This window comes from Falco peregrinus, chromosome 5, assembly GCF_023634155.1.
Source record: "Falco peregrinus isolate bFalPer1 chromosome 5, bFalPer1.pri, whole genome shotgun sequence".
Taxonomy (NCBI): Eukaryota; Metazoa; Chordata; class Aves; order Falconiformes; family Falconidae; genus Falco; species Falco peregrinus.
Window position 1 is genome coordinate 16,348,544 of NC_073725.1, and position 9,513 is coordinate 16,358,056.

Below are 9,513 nucleotides of genomic sequence, written 5' to 3' on the forward strand. Positions count from 1 at the left end.
TCGCCAGGTATCAGAAGATCTCTGCACTCAGCTTCAGAGCACTTCAGGAAAACTAGAAGAGTCAAACATGCTGTGTGCTGTGGACACAGGCAGAAGTTTCCCCTTCTTTTTTGTCTGTATTTAAATTTCTGAACATCCTTTATATGTCTTAAGAATGTATATACAAGCCAGGGTGCAAACTTTATTATTTTTCCTCTGTCATTGTTAAAAAAAATGAACATTGCCCTTCCAGCATAAAAGAGCAGAATTATACCCTGTTGCTCAGATGCCTACAGGGACATTGTAAAATCCTAGATGAAGAATTGAAACAAAATAAACTGAATTTCAAATAGTGTTTTTTCTTCATTACAAATTGAGACCTGAGACTCAGTTTAGTAACCCTAGGCTCACAGAAAAGAAGACTTCATTGGTTCATCTCTCCTCCACTTGAACTCCAGCTGACTATAGCGAGGTTATTAACTTGTTATCTTAGAAGTACCACTGCAGCCAAGGGACTGTCCTTACGTGGTAGATAAAGCCTTAATGCTTGCAGCTCTGACAAAACCCTTTTATCCCTTTTTGCTGGTTTCTGCGTGCTTTCATCACCTGCCTTATTGGGATATGTAAGAACAATCACCATTAGTGTTAATGAGCAACGTGGATACACCTGGATGAAAGCCAAGATGGGGCAAAGTATCACGGTGTCTTTGAGAAAGGGATCATTGAAACCTAAGTATTCTGTTATCACATGAGGTGGTTTTTATGAGGCAAAGTGTGATAGTGGCTGTTGGTGGGGGAGCTGTGATGGAAGAACATGCTATCTTCTTATCTAAAATTCAAGCAAAAACATAACACCTTTGTCCACCAGAGCTGGCCAGTTGGCACCTCTCATTTGAGACTCCTCTTTGGAAACACTGTGAGCAAGGTGCTTTGGGAAGAGCTTTAGGCAGTGATTCGGTCTTCCTCCCACCTGGGGGGCAAGCTGGGGACCAGGGCAGTGAGACATGAGGACGCATGGCCTGGGCAATGGAGCAAGGGTGCCTTGCACCTCCCATGGGACCAGGGTGGTCTTCGCCTGCTCAGAGAAGGGTGCTCTGCTCTGGAGGGGCGTGAGGGTCTGGCCTGGGCAGGCGGAGGTGATGGGGCAGTGCCCGGGCTGAGTCAGCAGTGCCTGCCACTGCCCAGCTGCAGGCGTGCCCTGGTCTGCCCCATGCACGGCTGAGTCATTTCCAACAGCCTTTGGGAAGGGGGGGGGTGTCAAAAAAGCCAAGGGAAAATGTTATGAAAAGTTGACACGTGAGGTTTCAAGGTTCTAAATGCAAGGCTTGCCTTTCTTTGTGTTCTGCCCTTGCGGTTTTAAAGCAAAATTATGTTTGCACTTCAAAAAATGAGAAAAACATCAGGTAATTAGAGTGCCCTTCTGCCTTCCCCCATGGTCCCAAACAGATGCGTGTTTTTGTTACTTTTTCACTAAGAACAAACCCCAAATGTTTTCATAGGAAATGTACCTGAAAATACCCTGTTGCTGACAAGGTTTTAGCCTAGCCTCACAAACTGAACCATAAATTACCCACGCAGATGCAGCTAGCGCTTAGAGCTTCTCATGCACTTTCCAGAAGAGACTCGGCTGCCTGGGGAAGACCACAGGTCCCAAAAACATCCCTGCCAGGTGGTTTGAAGGGAGCAGGGAAGAGGGGGTGACGCAGCAGCAAGACTGCCAGTCCCAGGCTGGTGTGATGGAGCTTCAGACTGGATGGGGGACCAAGATTGCCTTATCCACACTGATGAACAACACGCCGCCAGCACCCCAGTACCCAGCAAACAGCACAAGGGTCCCAGACACGCCTACAGCCACACGCAAGACCTGATCAAATCTGACTTCCCAGCAGCTCTGCTTATCTGCAGCTGGTGTAGACGTGGATGTATGTGCCTGCTGAAGAGCAGATGCTCAGCTAAGCCTCCCTTTGGAAGAGAGCTATGGCTGTCTGGGTCTCTCGCAAGGGATTTCTTGGGCTGCTTGGGGGCAAGCAGGGGTTACCCCTGTTCGAGCGTGCCATCTATTGCTAACTTGCACCACTGCACCCAGCCTGCACCCTTCTCCCTTCTGCCGCGCCAGCGCAGGCAAGAGGCGTGCGAAGCTCTTGTCAAACCATCTGGTCCTATTGCAAAAAAACAGACGAATCTCTTGGCTCACAAGCCTTTTCATTTTCTACAGCTCTATTTAGAGATCTGAAAAAAATCAATAAAATCTGTAAATATGCAGAAAAACTTCCTTAAACAGGGGCACACCTCACATCCCCAAGCTGGATGGAAAAGGGCAGCGCTGCTGTTGAAGGGCATGGGCAGGGTGGGTTGTCACCGATCAGGACAGCTATCAAAGCAGACACCCCAATAACCCTTCTGGATCTTAGGGTGTCTCCCACAACATGCATGCGGTCTAAGGAACGGCATTATACCTGAAGCGCAGGGAAGCACAGTGCTACTGGCTCTGTCACTTTGTATTTTTCAGATTGATAAATATTGCTAATTCTATGGACAATTCTTTTTACCTTTTTTATGGGGTTTTTTTCATCATTCATTTCCACAGAATTACTTTCGACTTGTATACAATTTAAGTGACTCATCTCTCCTATTTTTTTTCCCTAGCAGAAAGACAGCAGAATATAAACATGATAAAAAAGAACAGTTTGCCAGCTGCCCTATAGGAATCAGGAGGGCTCTATCAAAGTCAGAAAGAATGCTGGCCACCTGCTTCAGCTGAAAAGCCCCAGGTAACTGCCTCCTAATGAAGGAGCTGCCCCAAATTCCTCCAAAAGCTGCAGTCAGTGACTGTCACGATCCATCCCTACTAATTTATTCCCTTTAGTCAAGGCTCAGCTTTGTATCCTGGCCAATGCTTTCTACAGGCTGAGAAAAGCCTTTATCAGTCAGACCTTACCTGCAGCAATAGGACAAAAGACATTGTTTGATAGAACAAAAGACATTGGTGGAAAAAGAGACGTGGTAGATGGAGAGCTGAGTTGTTTGGTATCTCAGTCATAGAAGAGAACTTGAAAGTGAAGGACTTGCTGATGCTCACCTACAAGCAGACAAGCTCTCCAAGCATCTTGGTTTTTCATTCTGTGTCAGCTGGTCTTTAAAACCTCATTCGACAAACCTCACTTTGCCCACATCAACCACCTAGTGCTACTGCCAGTTTTACACACCATGGGCAGCAGCAGCTTGTGGTAGGGCTTGGGAGAAATTGGATTTTTCAGCGCTGTGGGAAATTCTGAAGTGAGAAATTCCAAAGTAAAGAAGAATCAGTTTTATTTCAGGAAAAGAAGCATTAGTTCGTGACAGAAAGGAAGAAAACCTAGAAATTGCTCTGAAACAGTGCAGGTTTTAATTCTGGCTTCAAGCTGTAGCGTGCACTTCCAGTGAGCTCTGGCATCCAGCGCTGAACAGGGGGCTTGGCAGTGCAGGATGCTGATCCCCGTTAGGGCAGAGTTACACAAGAAATGAAACAAGGCTCAGGAGCCGTTCATAAATTCTGCTTGCTTCATTTCACACGGATGCGACGACATGGTGGTTTGGCTACGTCTTCTGAGAAAGGGAGACTGCCGAAGAGCCCCAGGCCCAAGTGCTTCACACTGCACACGTCCTTCATGCTTGGCTGCCTCCCACCCAGTGAAGGAGCAGCCTCTGCAGGCACACCGGGTGGTTTTGCAAATGCACGCTTGGTCCCATGGGCACCACTCAGTCTCACGCATGCTTGCTGGAAGATGAGGGTTGAAGGTTTGCTCTTTGCACTGCAGTCAGCTCGGCCTCTGGAGAAGAGGTGCAGACAAGTCGCTTGGGGTGGTGGCTAAGCTGCGTAGCAAAATCCAAGAGCTTTGTCTCTGAGTCTTAAAGCCTCAGCAGGGGAACCTGAAAGCCTTGTGCTCTCCAGGGCTGGGACACCCTGGGGCTGCCCCTTTGTACAAGGAGGTGGTAGGTGAGATTGCATCCCAGCTTTGAAGAGTGGAAACGTATTTATTGATCGTATGTCCTGTGTGGATCCTTCATGTCATCCATGGATAATTCATGAATTCACTTCCACATTATCATCCACAAATGTATTTAGAATCTGTTTTAAGTAAGGAACGATTTGAAAAGGGAAAGTGTATAAAGAGACTGCTTTCTAGATTATTTGACCTTTATGCAAGCCTGGAGACCTGTGCTAACAGCTCCTAATTGCATTACCACCTTCTGCTTATTGCCTTTTGGTTTTACACTCTTTAATTGGGGGGAAGGAGTTAGCCACACTTCCCAGCTCACAAACTTGATTTCCTTTGAAAAGCGCAACAGTGGTTTTTCAACGTGGTTTGAGCACAATATCACCAAAGTAGAAGAATATGCCTCTGCCACGTAAATTGAACAGGACAGATGTCCTGAGTGACTGGAGCTACCTTGGAGTTGACGTAGTGCAACCTAGGAGCTAGGGAGTGGTTTCAGGGAAGAGCATGCCAACCCTTGTTGCATAAAGTATTGTTTGCCCTTGCTGCACTTACCACAAGATCTCGTCAAAGGACAGATGGCCGGAGATGTTATGAAATGTCTCAGGAACTGGAATATTAAGATACTGTCTTGGTTTGCCCATACTTCACACACTCAGCCTCTGATGTTACCTCCTGCTGTGGAACGTGGGCTACAGCTGACTTTTTGCTAAAGAACAGCTTATCTGGGTGGACTTGCTGCTGCTGGGCACCTGCTTGCTCATACTTTGGTGTTGAAATACATGCACGCAAACTGCATGCCATGGCAGATGGAAATGTGCAATGTCTTCTGTAAAGTGGCTACACTGCGGTAAAGCACTTTGAGCTGCCTCTTATAACAGCAGCAAATCTTCAATATAAGGAAATCAAGATAATGCTAGAGAAAAAGATCTGGGAGTGTGAAAGCAAGCCAGGTCTACCAGGACCTTAAGAATTGCTGGGCTCAGACGGAATGTTTCAGCCAGCTGTATTTCAGCCCAGATCTTTAAAAAGAACAGCTGTGTTCACAGGGGCAGCCAAGGGAAAGGATTTCTTCTCTGAAGAGCCTATTGAGAGGAAAGCATGCCCTGAGCCCATCTGCCCGGAGGTGGATCTCACTGAGCAGCACAGGCCAAGTGCAGTCCGGTGCCACCTGAACTGCAATCACCACAGGATCAGCTAGAGAAGCCATTGCTGCCACAGCTGTTCTTCAGAATTAGGGGGAAATATTTGATGAGATGGTTTTCCCTCTTCAGATGAAGCTCTTGCAAATGCACCTTGCCTGGGCTGTGTCTCTGGCCTGCGGGCAGACATGCCTCACCAGGAGGAAGTGCTGAGGTTTGGGGAAGTAGTGGCTAAAAAGCACCAGAGTGTTTTTAGTTGCGGTCAAATTTTTCTGCTGCAAGTTATTAATTGCCTCATTGCTAACATAAACAGTGCTCTGAATGTAACTATGGAGGGGTGGGGGGCTGGTGTTCATTAAATTAGGTTTATTTTGCTTTGGCTCATCAGTGTATCCAACAGAGAGCTGGGAAACAGTGGCTGTGCTCTGGAAATGCCCTTGTACAAGGAAATTCTTCCAGCTCTGTCTTCTGTAGGAAACTTCATTTTAATTGTGAAAAGCTTTCCATTCCCCAGTCAGTTCTGTTTTCCTGAAGTCTGACTGAGCCTGGGCCTCTTCACCACCACCACTTGAGATGCCTTCAGAGTCTCGACCTGATGAAGCCTCAGGCCATTCCTCTCTCCCATTCTCCCTTGCAATCTGGTTGTTCTGACCACTCTGCATTTCTCTCTTTTCACTAAGTCCAGATTTAATCTGAAGAGCAGCCCCAAGAACCTTTGGTTCTCTCCAGAAACCAGGAGCAAAAATAATTTTTTGCTGTATACAATCTTCTGCAAGACTCAAAGGAAATGAGCGGTCAGTGGTGGGCAGAGTGGTTTCTTTTTTCTTCCTTTATTGTTTCATTTGGTTTTCTAGCATCACCCTCTTCACCAGCTGTAATGTGGAGCGGTGATTTTGGAGGCCCAGTAACTCAGTAAGGCGTAGCAGCAGAGAGGGCAGCAAAGTGGCAGCAAGGCATGCTCAGATGCCCTGTACCTCTATGGCAGCAGTAGCGCTTCAGGTCTGCAGCCTCGAGAGGTCTGTGCCAAAGGTTGCCTTCTCCAAACCACCATCATACCTCAGAGCTGCCGCCCTGAGAAAAAGCAGGGGAAACACAGAAGCAAACAAAGTTAACCCAGTGATAAGCAAACGCCGTGCTGTGACTTGCCTGATGGTGAGCCGCCTCATCCCTCTGAGCACAGGAGGCTGCTCATACATCAGGTCTTAGCCTTCACAAGAGCTACAACATGCCCATTCAAGACAGCAAGCTAGCATTTCAGGCTGGCAGAAGAGGGGGCACTGTATAGCCAGTGGAGAGGGATGCTTCATGCATTGACCTGGCTACAGCCCTTTCTTCTTTAGTCTTGCTTCCCCTTCTGCAGGAAAAGGCTCCCCATCACTCCCTTGGCCAGCTGCCACACTGAGGGGAGTGTGCAGCTAGGGCCTCCCAGCCTGGCCAGGGTTGTCCATTGGGAGCGGTGGAGGCACGCTGCAGCCACCCGCCTGGGTCTGGGTGTGAGGGAGCTCCCAACGTTGGGGTAGGTGGTAGCCAAAGCCAGCAAGTACCAGTGGGGTAAATAAAGGAAACTCAGGCTCTGCATTGTGCTGCAAAGCATTATGGGATGTGATGAAGGTAAAGCAAAGCAAAGCAAAACTGGTTAGGAAGTGCCGAGAAGACAGCCAGTGACAAACGGTGATACACGCGGTGATAGTTAGGTTGTTTTCTTCCTTATGCTACACCCAGTCTTTCATTTTGTGCAAACGTGGCACAGTGGATAAAGTTTTTTTCTTTCTTTCTCTTCTTTCTTGCTTTGACTAAAGCCTTTTGAGTCTCATGGACGTCAGCATCAGAATGATTTCACCAGTGAAAACAGCCTGGTATGAGCGAGCCCGTTTCACAGTCATTAAAAACAGAGGCCGGCAGCACTGGCAGGGACAAGGACGGCCTCTGTGACAAAGCCAGGCTTCTTGCAGTGACATTGCTCAGCTCTCTCTCCAGAAAACACACCTCCTTCTGCCTGCAGCCAGAGGTGCTGAGGCTGCTCCCCGCCGCCCCTCTGAAGCCGCAGCCCAGGGCTGCAGGCAGGCGCGCTGCTCTGAGCCGGGCCTCGGGAGCGGGGAGCAGCCCCCTGTGCCTGCTGCCTGCCAGCGTCCTTCCCCTGTTTCGGCATCATTCCTGCAGCAGCGCCCCAGCGGCAACACTGGAAATCCCACCCAAGCTGTGATACACAAATTCCTTGGACATAGGGCTTATAATCCTCTTGAAAAAAACCATAAATTGGGTGTGTATAGCTTAAATAAACCAGTAGCAATGGAATTCTATAGAAAAATACAACCCTGTTCTTCAAGTTGTCCTCGAACTGTAACAATGAGTTCATGAACTTTATGTGAAGGCATGAGTTTTGCTAAGCTTTAGAGGAAAACATGCTTTTATTCCTCCCAAAAGTGCAATGTACTCCTTTGTCTTGGATTGTTGCCTTTATTTTGTAACTGCAAGAATTTGTGAGAGAATAGAGTCGGCTTCTTTACACACCTTTTACTTAACAGACTTCTTACACAGCTTTAAGATTGCCAATTAAATGTATGGTGTAGTGTCTGGCGAGTTCTTTTTTAATTACAATGACATCTTGCAGTATATCACTGGGAGGATATGTGTACAGCTACACACAGAGAGACAAGGCGTGTGTGTGTGTGGCAGTATTTTGTTGGCAGCGTAAACCTGCAGATGTGTTCTGCTTTAGTAATACAAATAAGAAGTGGATTTTCTTGGTTTCAACTGCCAACAAACCCAGCTACTAAGAACCAAAGTGACGCTCTTTTCACGGCCGAATAATGGAGCATTTATATTCTCTATGCAGCAGATGGGGAAAGTGATGTGTCATGTCACTGCTGTCTGGCCTGCGAGAAATGTGCTAGTGTCTGGTGCCGGGTAGGAGTATTGCTATTAAAACAAATCATGTCAGACACGGAGATCAATGCAGTCTCTTTGTTTGCGAAAAAACACGCTTGAAGTCTCACTTGTCTACATCATGGAAACAAACTGACAATTTCCCCACTCAGAAAACCCCAGAAAGCTCCAGTTTGCTGTTTCCTCCCAGCCAGTTATTACCAGAAGGACTATTTCTTCTCATCCCTGGGGCGCTCACTTGCTCATCCTGTCCTTTCATGAGCTACCAGGAAAGCCATGGCCAAACTCTGCCCAGCTGCAAGCAGGGAGCAATGTCCTCCTTTGCACCAGCCAGCCAAATTAAGGGGCTGGATTGCTCCTTCCCCTTGCCCTCGAGGAGCATGGGGAATACCCACAGCTGCAACCACACTGGCTCAAAGCCTGTTGTGGGCAACCACAGGCTGGATACCAACCATCTCCACTTCCACGCAAATCCCTTTGGCCAAGGTTGCTCCTGCCTGAGCACTCTGTTGGACAGCTGCTGCCCAGCTGCCGGCATCGCATCCTTTCCAACCAGTCTTAGTGCCAATAAAACCTACCAATGAAACAGGCATCGAGTCATGGTTTCATCATCATGCACCATGGTCCCGCAGACCATATTCCCATGATGCAGAGGTATGGTTTGGGATGGAAGTGAAGGCAGCAGCTGGTTCAAAAGCAAAGCATAAATGGCAGATTTTTAAATTTTTTTTTTCCAAAAAACCCCCTCTCTGGAACAGAGGAAGCTACAGTGAAACTGTGATAAGGGGCCCAGAGGGTGTGTGTGCAGCTCTTGGGAAAGGAGAAGCTGGAGAGAAGAGGACACCATAACCTCTTCCTCAGTGTAAAAACAGACTTGGCTGCTAATTTTACCCCCATGGTGACTTCGGATGAGGAGGAGGGCTGCTGCTTTAGCAATGCAGGACTGAGGGGCTGAGCTCGGGGGGAACAGGAGACCACCAAGGAGCTGGGCTAACTGCATGTGCAAATCTGCCTTGTGAAACTCATGGGGCACAGGTGAAGCACTGGTCTCAGAAAATGACCCCAACTCGAGTGCAGGATTTGCTTTAAAAATAGGATAAGAGTTTTCTTGAGGAGCTGGGCTTCTTGGGGATCTGCAAAACTGAATTGGGCAAGGGAAGTCCTACTGACTTTTTGGTTTACCTGTGTCCTGAAAGAGTTTGTTACCATGTGCAAAACTCCTCTAAGGCTGACAAAAAGTTGTTTCACCCACCAGCACAGACCACACTGTCCAGAGCACGTTTGTGCTTTGGGCCAAGTCTACATCCTGACCATTACTTCCAGAACTTTGCTGTCCATCTCCTACATGTGACTCCAAGGGTGTGGTCTGAGACTGATACCAGTCATAGTTAGGGTAGAAGAAACATTATTTAATGTGGTTTAACTTCCTTTAAATAAAAAAGGCTGCTCCATAAACCTGTTTGAAAAACTAAAACTCCTTCCTGCCCACAACAGTCATATTCAGAATTTTTCTGCCTATCCCAAATTGG